This window comes from Talpa occidentalis, unplaced genomic scaffold, assembly GCF_014898055.3.
Source record: "Talpa occidentalis isolate TD23 unplaced genomic scaffold, MPIMG_talOcc4v2.1 talOcc4.3, whole genome shotgun sequence".
Taxonomy (NCBI): Eukaryota; Metazoa; Chordata; class Mammalia; order Eulipotyphla; family Talpidae; genus Talpa; species Talpa occidentalis.
This window is the reverse complement of record NW_023603184.1, coordinates 101,100,553-101,119,832: the sequence shown is the minus strand read 5'-3', so window position 1 is coordinate 101,119,832 and position 19,280 is coordinate 101,100,553. Positions and strand designations below refer to the sequence as shown.

General features: G+C 41.9%; 1 protein-coding gene and 1 pseudogene across 1 annotated transcript in view; one reads left to right on the top strand and one right to left on the bottom strand.

The window, feature by feature from the left end:
• Positions 1 to 1,585, bottom strand: part of LOC119255916 (myosin-IIIb-like) — a 60,466-nt gene extending 58,881 nt beyond the window's left edge. Inside the window, exon 1 of the mRNA XM_054699840.1 lies at positions 1,483 to 1,585. The gene's annotated coding sequence lies outside the window, so the exon portion shown is untranslated. The remainder of the gene's footprint in view (positions 1 to 1,482) is intronic.
• Positions 1,586 to 3,133: 1,548 nt separating this feature from the next.
• LOC129146599 (glycine cleavage system H protein, mitochondrial-like) lies at positions 3,134 to 4,018 on the top strand (annotated as a pseudogene).
• Positions 4,019 to 19,280: the final 15,262 nt, after the last annotated feature.

Here is a 19,280-nt window from a genome sequence, read left to right as displayed (position 1 = left end):
CCCAAAAAGTTAAGGATGGAGAGTAAACAGTGGACTTTCTTTGTTGGCCAACACTGTTAAACATTAGCAGGGATACTTGAAAATGTGCTCTACTCAGAGTTTAAGTGGCAACCTGATTTAAAATAATGGGAAGGATTTCTCCTCATCACTGATTTTTAATTACCTCCTTGGTGAGATCTTCATAGCCAGGAGTCACCAAATCATGTTTGAAATCTGTAGAAAATGAGTTTATAGTAGAACTCATATTAAAGGGCAATTAATGCCAAGTTTCTACCTTTAAATAAATTTCATTACACAATTGAATTTGGAAGTCACATGTGCATAATACACATTGAATTGATAAGACTGACCAAAGAAAAGGGTGCAATAATTATTCAATGTCATAAACCGGACATCATGGATACAGTGATTTGGAGTTAGATGGTTGTGATACCAGAAGATCCATTGTAGGGTCGATGGGAAAACAGTTTCACAGTGTCCATGGCTATTTTTCACTGTGACCTTCCAGCTCAAGTGGCCTGGTAGATAACATGCAGCCTTAAGATGTAGTCCACATGTGGGGAAGGCAGTAAATAATTTAACCTTGATATGTAGTTCACATGCATGAAACATACTTCTGTGAACTAGGCCTAAACGTGGCCCTGTGCTGGCTTTCTCTATAAATCATATAAAAGCTAGTAGGGCACTGGGCCACTGCTGTGGTGGGAGCCCAGGGAGGCCACCGTGACTGGATGCTGCCACTGTTGCTACTGCTGCCTTTGCTGTTGCCAAGGCCTGGGGTTGGGGGGCGGGGAGCCCAAGGGGCCAAGAGAGCCTGAGACAGCCCAAGGGGGCTCAAGGGGCCTGCCACCACCAGGGCCAACACAGGGCTGCTGCCACCTGAGCCACTGGGCCGGGCTGGCCCCGCCAGGCCAGCTGGACAGATAATGCTGTTGCTCTCTGTGGATCGCCTATTGCTGTAGTAAAGACTTGTTCCTGCTTCCCGCATATGGGCTTTGTGACCTGCTGTCTTGTCTGCTGCCATCAAGAACCAGGTAAGTTTGTAGCTGGTGCCATACACCACTTCCAAGACCTGCCTGTCCCAAGCCTCTGCAGTGTGAACCTCAGGTATTGCACACTACCTTTCTGGGCCTCATGTGTAAACTCACAGGGTTACTGTAGGAATCAAGATAATGAATGTGAAACCACTGCAGGAGTCATGGAAAGTAAAGAGTTCCTGAAATCTTTCCAAGCCAAAAACCAAAGCATAGAAACAATAACTATTACTCTATATGGAAACAACTTTGAGCACTCCCAAAAAATAACCTACCAAATATGCCAAGTAACACATACAACCTAAAGTAATACTCATATATGGTGATACAGGAATATCATAAATATGCAGGCTGTAAAAGGGTTTTCTGGACAAGGAGCTTGATGGCACCTCTCTCAGTGCTGGGGTGGCGCTGCCTCTATAAAAGCTGCTGCCAAACCAACACTTACCAAGATCTTTGCTGTAGCGCCAGGAAGGTGCCGAGCAAGTTCTCTATCATCTGGGCGGACGGGTAAAGGAGGAGCCCTAGAGCCCTCAGTGGCTTTTCAGGCTTTTAACGATCCTTCTACACCATTTGTAGTGCGGCAACCAGGCACAGGGCAGGCAGGGGGAGCGTGGGGACCAGGAGGCTGGCAGGCCTCCAAACCCCTGGCGGATCTTTACTCTTTCTGGGCTCTCTGGTGTTCTCTCTGCTCTACCGTTCGTTCTTCTCGTAGTTCTGTTCTCTGCTTCTCGTTTCTTTCTCTTCCATTCGTTCTTTCTGCTTCTGTGGTGGCTCTGCTCTCTGCTGGCGTCCCCATGACGCTGCTCTTATAAGCCCAGTCTCTCAGCCCAGGTGAATCCCATCCACGCATGCCCACGCCCTACTCCAGGTGCCGCCATCAGGCATGTATTCAGGACCGCAAGGATCCATCATCAGTCCCCATGGCAGGAGGGCAGAAAAGCCCCATACTTTTTACCTTCCTCTCACCCGCCCTCTCTTGCGCTCTGTTCTCTGCTCTGTGGCCATCCTGTATGCTCAGCCCCTGGCTCAGGTGCGCCCGCCCACGCCCGCCCACACCACGTCCAGGGGCCGCCATCAGGCGCGTGTCAGACCGCAGGTGACCATCATTGATGCTAAAGGCGGGAGGGCGGAAAAACCTGATAACTTCCATTTACCCTACATTTGCTTTTTGCCTTTTGTCATAAAAACAAAAATCAGATCCCCTTCCTAACCTGTTGTAAGGGCAGGAACAGGACAGAGTGCAGGTTTTCTAGGATCCCATGCAGACTGGGTAAAGGAGGAGTCAGAGTCCTCAGTGGCTTTTTGCAGGTCTTTTATTGGGGTTCACCAGGCATATGGCAGGCAGGAGTGCTGGGGGGCTGGGAGGCAAATCCTCACTCTATCTGGGCTCTCTGGTGATCTCCGCTTCTCTTCGGCTTCTGCTGCTGCTTTCTCGGCTTCTCTTTCGGCTTCTGCTGCTGCTGGCGTCCCCGTGACGCCACCCTTAAAAGCATAGTCTCAGCCCAGGTGAATCCCATCTACCTAGGCCCACACCCTACTCCAGGTGCCCGCCATCAGGCATGCATTCAGGACCGCAAGGATCCATCATCTATCCTGATGGTGGGAGGGCAGAAAAGCCTGACATTTTTCCTTACCCTACACCTGTTGTAGAGGCGGGAAGAGTCAGAGCAGGATCTCTATGATCGAGTAGATGGGTGAAGGAGTCCTGGAGCCCTCCTTGACTTTTTCAGGCTTTTTTTGCGTTACCAGGTACACGGCAGGAGTGCTGGGGGCCGGGAGGCTGGTCTCCTACAAGTCTCTCTCTCTGGGCTCTCCAGTGTTATCTCGTGGTCTTTGCTTCTCTGCTTTTTGCTCTGCTTTCTTTTGCTCTGTGGGCGTCCCCATGAAGCCACCCTTATAAGCCCAGTCTCTCAGCCCAGGTGTACCCACTTATGGATGCCCACACCCTACTCCAGGTGCCCGCCATCAGCATGCCTTCAGGACCGCAAGGATCCATCATTAATCCTAATGGCGGGAAGGCAGAAAAGCCTGATACTTTTTTACCTTTCCCTACACCTGTGAACAGGGCACTGCAAAAACCAGGCAGCATTCCGGGCATGGCCTGCAGCCTGAGCCGCCATGACTCCCACTGCAGCGTCAAGAAGGGATGGAACAGGATCTCTAGGACTGGTGCAGGATCTCTAGGACCCAAGCAGATGGGTAAAGGAGTGTCCTGGAGCCCTCGGTAGCTTTTTTAGGCTTTATTGAGATTTTACCAGGCACATGGCAGGTGCCTGGCTAGCCTCCTTAGGTCCCTGGGCAAATCTTCACTCCTTCTGGGCTCTCTGGCATTCTCTCATGGTCCCCTTTTCTCACTGGTTCTCCTTCTCATGGTTCTGCTTGTTCTGATTTCCTCTGACACTGCCCTTAAAAGCCCAGTCTCTCAGCCCTGGTGAATCCCACCTACGTATTCCCACACTCTACTCCAGGTGTCCACCATCAGGCATACATTGAATCTAATGGCAGGAGGGCGGAATGGAAAAGCCTGATACTTTACCCACCTTACAGCCACCGTGGCCCCAGGGGCTATAGGCATCACCACCAGTACCTGGGCATGGGCTCCGCTCTGCTCTCACTGCATAAATTCACAGACAAACAGGAATATGTAGCAACAGAAAATAGTGTTGGAACTCTGGTAGTCATCCATTTTAAACAGGAAGCTTTGGGCGATGATGTTCTTTACTGTAGCCTACCAAAATTTGGGGCAAAATTGAACAAACAAGATGAGCCTGGTGCTTTGGAAAGTGTAAAAGCTGCTAGTGAACTCTATTCCCCCATCAGAAGTAACAAAGTGATAAAGCTCGGGCAGAAAATCCAGGATTTGTCAACAAATCTTGTGATAAAGACGAGTGATTAAGATAACCTTGAGTAATCCTTCTGAACTAGATGAACTCGTGACTGAAGAAACATATGAGACATACATAAAATCTACTGAGGAGTGAAAATGGAACCCCTAAATAAATTAGTATGAAACCACTTAATCTAGCATAGTTATCTTAGTGTTAGATAAATGAATTAAAGTAGCAATTTTTAGCTATACCAATGGAAATTTCCCCCTACCCTCCTACCATGACATACTCTCACCATCTAGTGTTTGAGAAACACATATTCACAAACTACTATGAATTCAGCAACCTGAATTTTTAAGTGACTTTCTGGAACATGAGCTATGTCTATTCTAGTTCATTTACAAACTATTCTAGAAGGACACATGGATATGTTGTTGTAGGGTAAGGTGAAAGGTATCAGGCTTTTCTGCCCTCCCGCCATCAGGATAGATGATGGATCCCTGCAGTCCTGAATGCATGCCTGATGGCGGGCACCTGGAGTAGGGTGTGGGCATAGGTAGATGGGATTCGACTGGGCTTTCAAGGGTGGCGTCATGGGGACACCAGGAGAAGCTGAGAGAGAAGCAAGAGCAGAGAAGCAGAGAGAAGGCCAGAGAGCCCAGAGTGAAGACCTGCTGGGGGCTGGGAGGCCTGCCAGCCTACCGGCCCCCCAGTGCCCCTGCCTGCTGTATACCTGGTAATCCCAATAAAAACCTGCAAAACCACTAAGGACTCTGACTCCTCCTTTACTCCATAGAAAACCTGCTCAGTGGCCTGTCCTGACCCTACAGTTGTCCTTCTGCAATATTGCCATGGCCTGGGCTCTGAGGTTTATAGGTGGGGAATGCAAAAGGAGAACATGGGTTGATTTCTCCACTATAAGAGAAAAATGGAGAGGTGGAGTGAGGAACTCTGAACCAGACAAAGGGTAAATCTAGAACACATTTGTCAGCACAGTTGCAGGGCTGTAGTGTCTGGTTTTTTATACATGAGTCCTAGCAAGGAAAGCCCCTGCTGTCATTCGCCAAGTCCTATATACTTTAAATTCTCTAAGCCTGATGTTGTATATACCGGGCATAAAGCAAAACTAAATAAGGATGACCTTCTGTTTTTTAAATTCTGAAGACCATTGTTTGGGTTTTCTTAACCAGAAGGAGAAATCATTACTTAGGAGGAGTTAAAAGCAGAAATAAAATGAGTTTAGTTGGTGCATTTAGATAAGAATGTACAGGCCAATGACACCCTGGAGAGACAGAGGGAAGAGGCAGAAGAAGCCAGGAGACCTTTTTATAGAACTTTTTATATTCTTCCCGCTGCAGGAAAAAGGAGCGCCAAGAACACAAAGTGTGATCAAGTAGAACAGTCTTCAGGAAAGATTAGCTAGCTAGGTGAACCCCTCCAGGTTGTCCTGGCAATAAGGCATCACTTTTTGATGCTATTTTAATAAGAAAAAAATATGAAAATGAAGGAAACAGTGTTGTTGAGGGTACAGATAATATTTGGCCTTAGCAGTTGAAAAAGCAAATATATTTTATAACTCTCTCAAAACAAGTTACATCTTTTTACAACCTTATTTGTGTCCATATATCAAAAATTTATAAATCCTGCCCAGACATTCCCTCAAGGAGAAACTGACAAGCTCATTGGTTCTCAACACTGGCTGCACAGTGGAATCATCACAGGTACTTTTAAAAACATAAGACCTGGCTCCACCCTCAGCAATTCTCATTTAATTGGCTGAGAGTGGGACCCAAGCACCTGTCCAAAATGGCTGATGTTATTAATAACAATAGATCTTGATTTTACACAAACAATTTTATATAAATAGTCCATTAAGACTTGCAGCATATTTACTGTTATTTACTATGCAGTTAGCAGGCCAGATGCTTAGAGCCGGGAGCTACCACTATATATGAACCGATTAGAAAAAAAATGGGCAGCATCTATCACTATAAGGTACTAGCATAATCTGAAAGCGAGCACACGAATGGTGGCACATTAAAGATACAGCAGTGAAGCCACTGCTTTCATTCCAGATGCCAGAGTAGGGAAGGTCTGGTAGAGATCCAGTGTGACTAAGCATGAACAAAACCTTAAGAGTTTTTATTCTTTAGTTCTTTTACAATTCATTTTTACACAATTAAAAAAAAAGAATAAATTCCAGTCAAGTATGTTTGATTTAGAAAGAGCACTTAGCATTAGAAACTCCATTTAATTATGTATATTGTGAAACTAGAGAGGATTTAGAAGGAAGTCACAGATTAATGTCAGAGAAAAAAGGTTCCTGAAAAAACTCAAGAATCTAGAATTTTTCAGCATGAAGAAGAAATTAAGATTAAATAAATGTCTTGTACTAGGAAGCTTCTTCGGTCCTTACCTGCAATATTAGGTATTTGTACTAGACATAGAAATAACTACATTTGTTTTTTCCCCATTTCCTCCTCTCTTCCCATTCTGCCTTTAATAAGAATTTGAGATATCTTAAAATGATTAATTCATACTAGTGAAAAGATATTGAAAATCAGAAGACTTATTGGAGGAAGCTGAGAAGGAAGGGAAAGCAACTCATAGACTCGATGGGAAGGTTGTAGCTTGCTGTTTTCTTCCACAAGCAAGGAGAACTAAATGATGCTGAGGTTTCTTGAACTTATATATAATCTTAAAATTAAATTAGGTGGCAAATTATAGTCTTTTCACTTGACTTTTGACCATATTTTTATAAATTAAGAGCCCCCATGCATTAACATATTCAAATGTAAATAATTCATCCAAACAATATTCTATTTAGACAGCACTCAATACCTCAAGGAAATAATAAAGTGGTATAACTCTAACATTTTTTTCGTTTAAAGTGTCAAATAGAACAAATGCATTGCTAAAGACTTCCAAGCTTTAAAGATAAAACAAAGATTTCACTAAGAAAAGAAACCAGGTAATACTCAAGTTTGTTATTTTTTAACCTAACACTGGCTATTTTTGTTTAAGGTGTTTTAGAATTGAATCAGCTAATGTTCGCAGTAATCAAGTGCAAGATGTTGGGTTGTGGGAAAAGTCATGATGTATTTTTTCTGTTTTTCAAGCAAAAATGTGTCATGACTTTTCTGACAACCCAATATTATCCCAGTAGCACAGTGGACTATGGTGGAGGACCGTGGGTTGGGTGGTAGATGTGGTGTGGTAACAACACCTGAAGGGATAGATCCTATTCTTCTGTAATACAAACAGTGATGTAAAACAACGTTAGCTCAATTTAAAAAAAAATAACCCAGAACTCAGGAAATACAAAGAACTAAAAGGTAGGGTCTCTATTCCCATGAAATATAATTAAGTTGTATTATGAGGCATAAGTGTTATGACATTAAACAAAAATAAACAAGAAATTTCACATGTCAAGTCAAAATTAATTGCAAATTGAGTGTGATAAAACCTAAGTCTCAGATTGGGGCCACTGTTGACAAGGGAGGTTCCCTGAAAGAGGGGAATCTTGGAGGGGCCTGGAAGATGGGTAAGGAGAAGAAAGCGCAGGCAGAGTATCAGATGTGGAGGATAGGACCTAAAAAAACACAAGGTATGTCTGATCAGACTAGAGCCAGCAGAGTGTTTCACTGGGAAAGCAGTAGGTGAGGTAGGGCAAATATTTTTGGATAACCTGGGCCCTGAATTCTTAGGTGTTAAGGGTTTTTTTTAAGAGAATACCAAAATCAGCATCTCAAGACCATTATTTTTTACATACTGGTTAGCATTTTGTAAAAACAATTCACAAGTCTTTATAAATATTGATTCAGTTAATCCTCATGACAACCCTTCAAGGTAGATACTAGAAAGTTAAAGTAAAGAAGATAGAGTCACTTGCCTGTGGTCACACAGGTAGTAAGAGGTGGAGTATTCACAGCCAGCAGTCTGGCTCCAGAGACTGTTCATCACTGTGCTCTGCCCTGGGAGCGACGACCAGCAAAGAATATGCCTCCCGGAAGCAGGTCAGGAATCCCCACCTGACTGTGAGTTAGGGCAATGGTGGAAGAGGAAGAGGTGAAAGAATAATAAACAGGACAAAGTAATAACTGGTGGAAAATGCGTGAGCATGGAGGATAAGGGGTGGGGTTAAAGGTGATAAGTTGTGTACAGTACAACTAAGCTATTATGTAAATGAAGAGTAATCATGTATAATATTTTGCACTAGTCATTAAAATTTGAGTGACATTGTGTCTAAAATGTTTTCAAGCATTATTTCCCATTTTTTTTCAATATGAATTTAGTATTAAAAACAAAAATGATCAATATTCAGTCAATTTAAGAAAAAAATAAAGGTGATAACAAAGGAAAAGTCAAAGAGAACTTGGAAGTTTTTATTTGTAAGTTTACTCTGGAGATGATCAGACAGGAAGATGAGTCTAAATGTGGACTTGAAAAGTATGAGCTCCTTGAAGTCCAGCAAACGGGTTAAATCTGACAGTGTGACTCTGGGCAAGTTACACAATCTCTTTGTGTCTCTCTTTCATTTGTTACAGGAACAATTACAGTCACTGAGAGGCTATAAATCAGCGGGTTAGCACAGTGTCTGATAAGGAGAAAGCTTTCCAGTCAGTGCCCTGAGACCACTGGAGGTGTGGAACCCAGAGTTTGGGGATTAGCTCATGTCTAGAGAATGTGGTTCTGGGGAAGAAAAAAATATTAAAGGAATGGTAATATGACTGCCACTGTGCTGGGCTCTTCAAATGCCCTAAAATTCATGTCTGCACATCTTAGGGATGTACCCCCATCCTGAGCCCTTAAATACTGGCAAGGGGTCAGAATTGAAAAAGCTGAACATTCTAACCTACTGGCCATTGGTCTTTTCTTTGTGTTCTGACCCTCCTTAATCCTGCAGGCCCCATGCTCATATTTCCTGCCTATCTTGCTGGCTACATTAGTCTGCTTTCGGAAAATACTTTGACAGGTTAGTGGGGATCCCAGTCTAGGAGAGCAGAGTTTCAAAAGAAGAGTGATCCATGTGGAACAGGCTACCGGAAGACAGGAGCAGGAAAAAGTCATTTGACTTAGCTAGTGAGGCGGATGGTGGCTTTCAAAGATGCTAAGCCCTGGAACAGAGTCTCGCTGCAGGGGTGAAGAACACAGGAACTACGAACCACTTTCCCCCCAAAACTTGTCAATGATGGGGAAAAAGAACAATGAAAACGGGGGTCATATGAACTGAAAATTTTTCTCAAGTTAGAAGAAAAAAACCTATGTGTTTTTTTTTTTTCCAACAGAGGATAAAGAAAATATTGAATTATATCTAAGGTACAGTAAAATTTCTTATTGATGAAATATTTATATCTATTTGTCAGCAAGAATTCACTTTCTCAGAGCTTTAATGAGCAAATAAAGTTCAAATAAGCATAGGCACTCTCACTTAGATTTCTGAAAATGATGCACCTGAAAACTAACAAACGCAAATACTTTGAAAATTATAAACCTTATAGTACTCTCTGACCCCTTTTGATTAAATTCAACTGGCATAAAAACAAGTCATTGAAGTATTAAGAGTCAATTAACAGTGATCTGGCTGATTGTCATTACACCTTTAATTAGCAGTATTGGTTTCAGTATCACAGTGCAATGGTTAGTGGCTATAAATGAATTGATTGCCCAGCCACCAGCTGACATTTTGAGAACCTTGATACATCATCACTTTTTCCTGCTACTAATTAAGATTTATATCATCCACTATATTAATATTGCAAAGGCCATTGTGACGGAGGCAGGGTTTTTTCCACTGCCTTTGTGTCCATGAGTCTCATCAGTTACAGTGCACACCCTTAGGGATCACAGACATATAAACACCACTCCAGGGACTTGGTTCAAACTGGGTCTTCTGCTGATTCAGTCAACAAACATTTATAAAAGGATGACCACATGCAAATCACTGTGCTAAATGCTAAGGGTAAGGGAGGAGGAGAAATAGAAGTATACTGAGATGAGTAAGGCACTTGCCCTGAATTTGAGAAGCTACGTGTTTCCAGCAGATACACACACAATCCTCATTATAGTACATTAGGATGCAAATTACAAGAGGTTAGAAATCATGTGAATGGGAGCACAGAAGATGAAGCAATTAGTTTGATTTTCAACAAGAGGCTTTTTGTAACATGTGTTGTTGCAAAGATTCCACAGCTTACCCCAAGACCATACAACTGAGAAAGGGACTTTTTTCAAGCAAATCCATGACCTGTTTGGACATCTGTGAAGAAGGCAGCTCATCCAGCTGTAGTCCTAACTTGCAGGACCTGCAGGACCGGCACACCCCGTGTCCACTCCTGCCCCGGCTTTCCGCTCACTGGTCAGAGTGCCCGTGCCTCTCTTGGCCTAAGTTCTCCTTCCTTCCCAAAGGAGCAAATGCCAACTGCTGTTCACTGAATTATATAGGCACTGCTACAATTACGTAAACATGCATAAAACCACCTTGGAAGCACGATTTAGAAGCCCTTTTCCAGGACTCCAGAGACTTTATTTAAACTGATAACCTAGGTATATTTAAAGTAGCTTAGACATACTAGAAGTCTCCAGACCACATTTTGAGAACTATGGCCTAACCCATTTCTCTGACTTCACAATTAAGGAAATTGAATTAGTCCAGAGAGGTAGTTCCCCTAAACCCCAGGTTATAGAGAATAACAGCAACATAACACCCATCATGGCAGGTATGATTCCAGGTATTTTACACATACAGTAGTTATTTCTTTAATTCTCACTTCAGCTCTGCAAGGTAGCTAGAGATGTATATCATCTCTTGTCATAGTTGAGAAAACAGAGGCACCAAGGGGGAACAAAGTCACCCAAGGTCACACAGCAAGAAAATGTCAAATCTAGTCTTTGCATCCAAACTGCCTAACTCCAGAACCCACCATGATTATTACCCCACAGGGCAAAAGTGAGTCAAAACCCAGGCCTGGACACACCCCACTACACCTCACTGCCTTGAAGGCTGTGATTCCCAAGGAAGAAACTGAGGTTTTTCTGCTGGCCACAGAGAGGTCCAGCATTTTTCTTTCTAGAAAAAACTGGCATGTTTCTGAGACTTTCCCACACGGTTTCTTTTCTTCTGCAACATTCTATACTTCCCTTTGCTAAGAACATACTGAGAACTACAGTTCAACTTCAAAACTAGTGGCAAACTTTAACTGCCACATTCTTTGAGCAATTAAATGGACTTATTCCAGGAAAGAGTCATCAAAACCCATCACTGAATACCAGAATCCCAAAATTAATACTTCTAGCTTGGTCTCATTGTTGAACTTTTTGCTTTTTTTTTCTGCCTGAACAGATTGAGAAGCAGAACTTATGGGAAAGTTGGAAAAATCTGAAGTTCCAGATCATTAAGAAGATAGTTTGGGGAGTCTGAATGACAGAAATAAGCCCCCAAGCAGACTTGACTAGAGATTCACGTGTACCCATCAGCATGAGAGAATAACTTTCAGGAGATATTTCTCATGACTTTGCTGCTTGGACTCTCTGGCAAGCTGGAACATTAACTAAGCAAATCCTTTTATTTCTGAATCCCTTTGTTTAAAAAAAAAAAAAAAAAAGTCTCCCTGGTCTCTTTACTGAGCCTATCTTTGCTGCTTTGTGGCTTGGTGATGATAGCTAAAGGTTCTCATTCCAGCTGGTCCTGCAGCTCTGACTCAACTGTTCCTCGACTTTCAGAAATCTCATTTCCAGGTCCCTGCTGTTTTCCTGCATGAGGCTTATTGCAGGGTCTGTTTCCCAGGAGGCACCCAGGCTCAGCTGAACTGCCAGCTTCCTGCCACACAGCCTTGCTCTCAGGGGCTCTGTCCTTGCTCAGCAAACTGCTCCTTCACCAACCTAATATTCTTTGCACCACCCTGTTCCTGCATGATGCCATTGTAGTAAAACTCGGGGTGCCATCCTACTGTCAGTGCCACACAATACAAGACACAGAGCTCACTTTTGGTGCATTTATGCTCTTTCCAGCTGCCGGTGCCTGGTTTGTCAGAACTCATAAGCACAATCTGGGAGATGGGGGTGCCTAGGATTTTACTGCTGGACCATGGTAGGATCAAGAAAGCAATTGTTAGGCAACATTGCCTGGGAATGAAGTAGTCTTCATTAGTTTTGCCACATTCCAAGCTTTTGTAAACACTCTTTATCAAGGTTAAGGAAATTCCATTCTCTTCCTGGTTTGCTGCAAGTTTTTGTAATGAATTAGTGTTAGATTTTTTTCCCCCAAATGATCATGTGCTTTTTCTTCTTTAGATTATTAACATTGACTTGTTTCCAAGCATTGAACCAGCCTTGCATTTTCAGGAGAAGCCCCACTTGGTCATGATGTAATACTCTTCTTTTCATATTGCAGGATTTGATGTGCTAATATTTTGTTAGGGATTTTTGTGTTCAAAAAGATATTGGACTGCAGTCTTCTCTTCTTGCACATCCTTTACCTCCTTTGGTATCAGGGAAATACTGGCTTCATTAAATAAGTTGGGAAGTGTTTCTTCCTATTCTTTTTTTTTTTTTAAGGTCTTCAATAATTAGGCCTCCCTGGTGGCTCAGGGGTTAAAGTCTCAGTGCTATCAAGCTATCACCAGCCACTGCAGCTCGAGTTCCATCTGTGGCCAGGAAGCTGACCCACATGGCGCAGCAGACCTCTCCTGTCTCACCCACTGCTCCCCTCAGCAGTGTATTTCAGTAGATCTTTCTGTTCTGCTCCCCACTCTGTCTCTGGTGAATCCTCTGACCACCCCCCACACCTCTGGCCTACACCCCAGTTCTATGCATAAATAAATAAAAATAAATCTGTAAGTATTCAATAATTATTTATGGAGTAAAATCACTCACTGGGGCCTAGGGGCCCCAGCTTAAACCATTACTTTACACATACTCTTCCTGTCTCATTTTCTGTAGGAGCTTGACTTCTTAAAATATTTTGTAGGGTTTTTTTTATTTTTTTAAGATTTATTTATTTATTTATACTTATTTATTTATACAAGCACTAGGGTACAGTCAGAAGCGTAGGAGGGTGAGAGAATTCACCAGAGCCAGAGCGGAGAGCAGAACAGGCAGATTGACGAAGTACACTGTTGAGGAGAGCAGCGGGCGGCAGGAGAGTTCTGCGCACGAACCGGCGCTGCAGAGGTTGCCGCGGCGGGCAGCTTCGCAGCTCAACCGCTGCGCCACCGGGGAGGCCCAAATATTTGGTAGATTTAACCAGAGGATCTTGGTTTTGAAAGGTTTTTTTACTCTGGATTTCATTATGTTTAATAGTTATAAGACCTTCAGTTTATCTGTCATCTTGAGTTAGTACTGAAAGTTTCTGATTTTTTAAGAAACTGATCTATTTCATCGAAGTCAACAAATTCATGTGCATAAGAAACTGAAGCCTCAGTCCTGCAGCTGCAAAGAAATAAATTTTGCCAAACAACCCAAAGAAACTTTTCCCTAGATGAGTCTCTGAGGACACCACAGCCTCAGTCGCAGCCTGGTGAGACCCTGAAATGGAAAACCCTGCTAAGTCATGCTTGGGTTTCCCACCAATAGAAGTTAGGAAGTAATAAAGGCGTCTGTAGTAATCTGTTACAGAACATCGAAGGTTCGTGCAATCTTTCCCCATACTTTACCTACAGGATGATATTTGAAGTGAATTTCTAATAGAATATAGTTGTTATGTTTAGACCATTTACATTTAATATATTTACTGATAAGTTTGCATGTAGGAATATTGTTTTATTTTCTGTTTATTCTATTTCTTGTTTGCTTTTAATACTTTTTTTTACAATCTCTGCCTTTACTTAGTATTAGCAAGAATTAGGTTTCTCTTCTTTGTCTTCTTTTGGATTATTTGAATATTTTTTAGTGTTCTGTTTAAATTTAAGTTGCATTTTCTCAAAATATATCTTTGTATGGCTTTTTTAGTGGTTACACTGGTGATTACAACTTAATCATTCCTCTTGAAGCGATGAAGTACAAGCAGATTGTGACACATTAAGAATGAATGAGTATTATGAAAGGGACTAAGATATAGTAGAACAGAATGGAAAGGAATAAAATAAAAGAACTGTGCCCCATTGTTTCAGCTCAATTCAGAATGCCAGAGTGTCAAAATACTACCAGATTGACGAACACTGAATTCTTTCCTAGACCTCAAGTAATGAGAATGGTTTTATGTTCTTTGATCAGATTTCATATAATCCAGAATTTGGGGAGTGAAGGTTAATGTTCATTTTCTCTTTCTCTGTAGACACCCATGGGGCCTAGGGAATTCTTAAAAAGCCACCATAGCTCATGGCTGGGAGTCCCAGTCAAAGTTTCTTTCATCACCGGCCAGAACTCACTGAGCCTTCACACCTACACAGGATATCAACTCCACAAGGAAAGGTCAAGCTAAGATCAGATTCTCAATCTGGTAGGTACACTGCGGCAAACCCAAACCAGCCTTGCAACTTCCCAAGACCCCAAAACAGATACCAGCCATCCTCCATGATTCTGGACATCAACTGACCTCTCTCCTTCACCTGAGCGAGAGAAGGTGGTAGCCATCATTCCCAGTCTTCTCTTTCCTCTCTGCATTAATTTTGCTCAACACCATGCCAAAGTACTCCCCCTCAGTCCCTGGATTCTTAGTAAGATCCTCAATGGTAAAATGCCAGGATATCTTGAAATTGGAACATAGAACAATCCCACAGGGTCACCAAGAAGGCAGAAGGAGCAAGAGGTGACTGAGTAAAGTCGTATATGCAGCCAGAGAGATAACTGCTCAGAGGCCTCACCCGTTGCCAGACACAGGCAGCACCTGCAGAGGGCCATCTGGATCATTTCCACGTCCTGAGATGAAGATGACCTTAATAAAGTCCACACAATTATTTTTTTTTTTTTTTTTAAAGTAAATTTTTTTTTTTTTTAATAGAGGCATGTTTTTATTTATTTATTTATTTGTTTGTTCGTTTGTTTTTGTTTATACATGCACTGGTACATCAGAAGCGTGGGAGGGTGAGAGAATTCACCAGGGCCAGAGGGAGCAGAGCAGGCAGAAGGAGCAAGTAGGTGACTGAGTAAAGTCGTATATGCAGCAGAGAGGTCTGCGCGCCAGAGGCCTCACCCGGTGGCCAGAGCAGCAGGCAATCACCAGCACAGAGGCCATCTGGATCTTTCCACCCTGCGCTGAACCGCTGACCTTAATAAAGTCCACACACTTTAAAGGTGAGCAGGGGAAAGCACAGGCACGGCGTCTTACTACCATATGAGACTCTGATGAGTCTGACCCAGATACTTAGGAGGTTGTGTTCCAGTTGCCCACTTATTATTTCTTCCTTGTTTCTTCCACCAACTCACACTTAAATGACAAGATGAATGAGTTAATTACTTAACTAATGTGAATAATGTTTAATGTCTCTTCCCCCTCGGTCTATAAAAGTCAAAGAGGACATTGTACAGTTGTGGCATATCATTTAGAGATGCAAGTAATTACTTAGTACTGAAAAGATTAGACCACAATGCCAAAGAGGAGACACCATCCTTTAAGATAGTCTTGTTTGTCTGTAAATAGGCAAGCGTACACATGGACTGAAATCTTTTCCCCTCCCTCCTGCAATCCTTCCTTCCTTCACTAAATATATACCATCTTTACTACATACCTGGCACTGACGAGGCACTGGGATTCTTGTGGTTTAAGAATCATTCTGTAAGAGTTAACGGACACTGCTATTTTTTTATGCAAAACCATTCTTTCTTTGCATAGTAATATGATTGGATGTATCTGAGTATTTTGATTGATTTGATTTCCCAACTTCCATTGATTTTTAACTTCCATTGTAGTTAAAGTATCCCATTTATGACCACATCTTCTAAGGCGTAGACATGTTCTCTTCACCCTGATTCCTCTTCTGTCCATTAGGTGCAGGCAAAAATGAGAGGATGACAAGGACCCAAGAGAGAAAAGATGATTCATAGTCCTGAAATTCCAAGTGAAGGAAAGTCACCAGGGATATCTGCTTGTAGCTGCTACATGGGTACCTTTCTGTTATGATTGTGTCATTACAATCTTGGGGTCTTTTTGTTTTTTGGTAGCTCTATATTAGGTAGAGGCCAAATAAAATATGTGTATAGTATTTGGCCCAAGAGTTGTCAGTAATTGGCTGTTGTCTTATATTTGCACACGAAGTAGTTTTACATCCATTATGTCATTCTCCCTTATTGAGACTCTATAATAACTGGAACAACAGATACTGTTGTGAGCACTTTTAGAGACAGAAAAACAAAAAATCAGAGAAAGTAAATATCCTGCCCAAGTTCACATAACCAATTAATAAAAATCAAGGCCGGTGTCCACAGGCCTGCAGTTTTCTGTACATTTATACATTTTATTTCTTTTCCATATCAAATGTGCACAACAGGGCCTCTCTGGTGGCACAAGGGGTTAAGTCTCAGGACAATGAAGCTATCAGCAGCCTCTGCCAGCCAGGGAGCTACCCATATGGACATCAGACCTCTCCTGGCTGGCCACCGCTCCCCTCAGTAGATTATTTCAGTAGATCTGCCTGCTCTGCTCCCCACTGCGTCTCTGGTTAATTCTCTCCCCCTCCCCCTCCCAGCCCCCACACCTCTGGCCTGCACCCCAGTGCTTATATGCATAGATAAAACAAATCTTTAAAATAATGTGTATGACTGTTAGAAAGTTTTCTTGTGACTGAAGGGGGTGAAGGGGAGGGTAAGTGAAGAGGCTTGCCAAGTCTCCAATCTGTGGTGTAAGCAGATCTTTGTTTAAATGAGAGAATAGATTATAGGCACTCCCCCAAATAGTTTACTTTCTCTTATTATTTTCCTTTTTTTCTCAGTAAGTGTACCATATCTCCTTTAATTTATCAAACTCTGCCTGCCCATCAAATAGCCTTAGGCTATAAAAACAAAGAAAATTCATAATTAAAGTATTAATAGAGTTTTAAAAGCTAGCAGAAATAATGAGAAAAACATAGGCATCAAATCTATAAATTAAGCATAGAATTACATTAAGAAATAATTTCCTCCCAGTATCCAATCAAGGTGGCTCAGCAGACTGCAAAGATAATATAACATGCAGCAAAGCATCTAATAAATAAATGGCCCTCATCAAAACAAGCATATAATTTCTACACAGGAAGCAGTACTCCTTTGACTTACTTATTCTTTAACCACTTTAAAAAACTTACATTTGAATAAGGAGAGACAGGAAGAATGTGGGAGGTAGGGAAGATGAATGGATGCTTTTGTACCACTTACAGCTGGCCAGAAGGGGCCACAAGCACTCTGGAAGGTCAAGGCACTCCTGAAATAATTTGTCCCTATTCTGAGGGCTCTGGTGTCTCAAATGGGCCTGAAAGGCTAAGCGGAAGCTAGAGCGGAAGCTACATCTGGCACACAGAGGAGCAGCAGGAACACACAAGGACCCCATCCAAACCAACAGATCTTCATCTTGGGAGAAAGATCACTCAGTCTTATTTCCATGAGTACCAAATGAGATCTCAGCCTCAGCAGCTTATAGACGTACAGCATTCCACAATTTACCCAAATAAAAGGAACCACATAGTAGTTGATGCTGCACATAAAATATGCTTGAGGGTTTTCCTTGAAATTTCAGTCTTTTTTTCATATTATTTTGACATTCAACAATATATTTTCTTTGTCCTCATTTTAGACCAACCATGGTCTTTTTATAGGACCAAATTAAATAAAAATTACTTACAAGATTGTTTTCATTCTGCCAAGTAAATAAAAATTGCACCTCAAGTCCTTAAATAATCATCACTGATACAAGCTCTGTTAAATATTACTGATAGATTTTTTTTGGTTTGTTTCCAAGCAAATCACTTAGCAGAAAAAATTCTAAAAAATCCAAGTGACAAAATTGCATCCTGGGCGTACATGAAAACTAAAGAAGTGATTTGGGGAGAAAGACTATGGGTGTGGATTTCTCTGCCAGTGAATTCCCAGAGTACTCTGTTTTAGAGTTGGAGGTTCTGGAAAGATCCCAGTGGCAGAGTTTTAACTTCTCCCATCAGAGCTATAGCTGGGGCATTTTAAGCAGGTTAGCATTTCCTAAACTGCTAAATTTTTGTGGTTTACAATCAGACACTTCAGTCTTCAGATCAGGTACTCGTGGACAGTTGCTTCACGAAGTTTGGGAGCTACAAGGGCACTTTGCTGAGCCAGGCAGACACCTCAAGTGCCGGCTGGCTGAACACCCAGATTATGTGGAATGGGGAGACAGTAAGGTCAGATTCCTCCCTCACAAGCAGATTTGGCACCAGATAAATCCATTAATATTTCTCCTGAAAGAAACAAGCCTGTCAACGCAGGTAGGATGGAGCTTCTCCCATATCCCACAATTACTATTATAGATGTTTTTACTGAGCAACTAAATTCCAGTATTTAGGATTCCCACAAAGGACTATCTGGATTAAAAAAAATACATAGAACAAATTTATTTGTCTGTAGAGACAGCCACTCTGGATCCCTATCTACAACACCCTGTCTAATAAAAGATTACTAGGGTTTAAAATGAGAGTTTTGTTGGATCCTGCTAAAGTTACATCCAATGAGAGATTTCTAATTCTAGTCCATTGTCTTTTTTTCATTGACTGTCAAATGACTGAGTATTTGATAGCATCTTCTTTCTTGCCAGGAAGAGTAAGCAGTCTCAGGGTCCTGGGCCAGTCAATTTGTGAGCCAAAAGCCTTTATCCAACTTCTCTTTCCAAGAATTTTGCATCTATAAACTAATCCAACTTTGTAGTAACCTTCTGCCCATAAGCCCAAGGCCAGGACTAATTACACTGGGCCTGGAAACAGTAAAAATCATTGCTGTTTCCTAGCTGCTGGTCTAACAACAACAAAAAAATTCTTCAATAAAAAAATGTTTAAAAGTACAGACTTAACAAATGTATATAGACTGGGAAAATGTTAATAAGTTCTATCATGAATTTTAACACTACATTTTTTTTCTTTATGCTTATATCCTGTTGTCTATGATTAACTTGTCTCATTCCCTTCTGCTCTGACATTAAAAGGGCTTTTTGCCAAAAAGGCAAAGAGAATGCCCAGGTATAATATGGCAAAAGATTGGGTTCAGGCCAAGGTCATTCCTGAAGAAAAGCAAAGAGAAAGTACAAAAGTACTAGAGGAAATGTTTTTGATTAAAAAATATACCCAAGCCATGTATAGGCAAAACTGACATGTGATAACTGGATTTATTTCTCACTCTACATGAGGGTTTTGATGTCACGTGGAAAATGACTACATTTCCAGCTAGTTAGAAAAGGAGTGCAGTCTTTTGTATTCCCATCAAGGGGTCCCTGCCTGCCTGAATATCCTTTCAATGAGTGCTTGACAACACTACATGGTTACTTTCA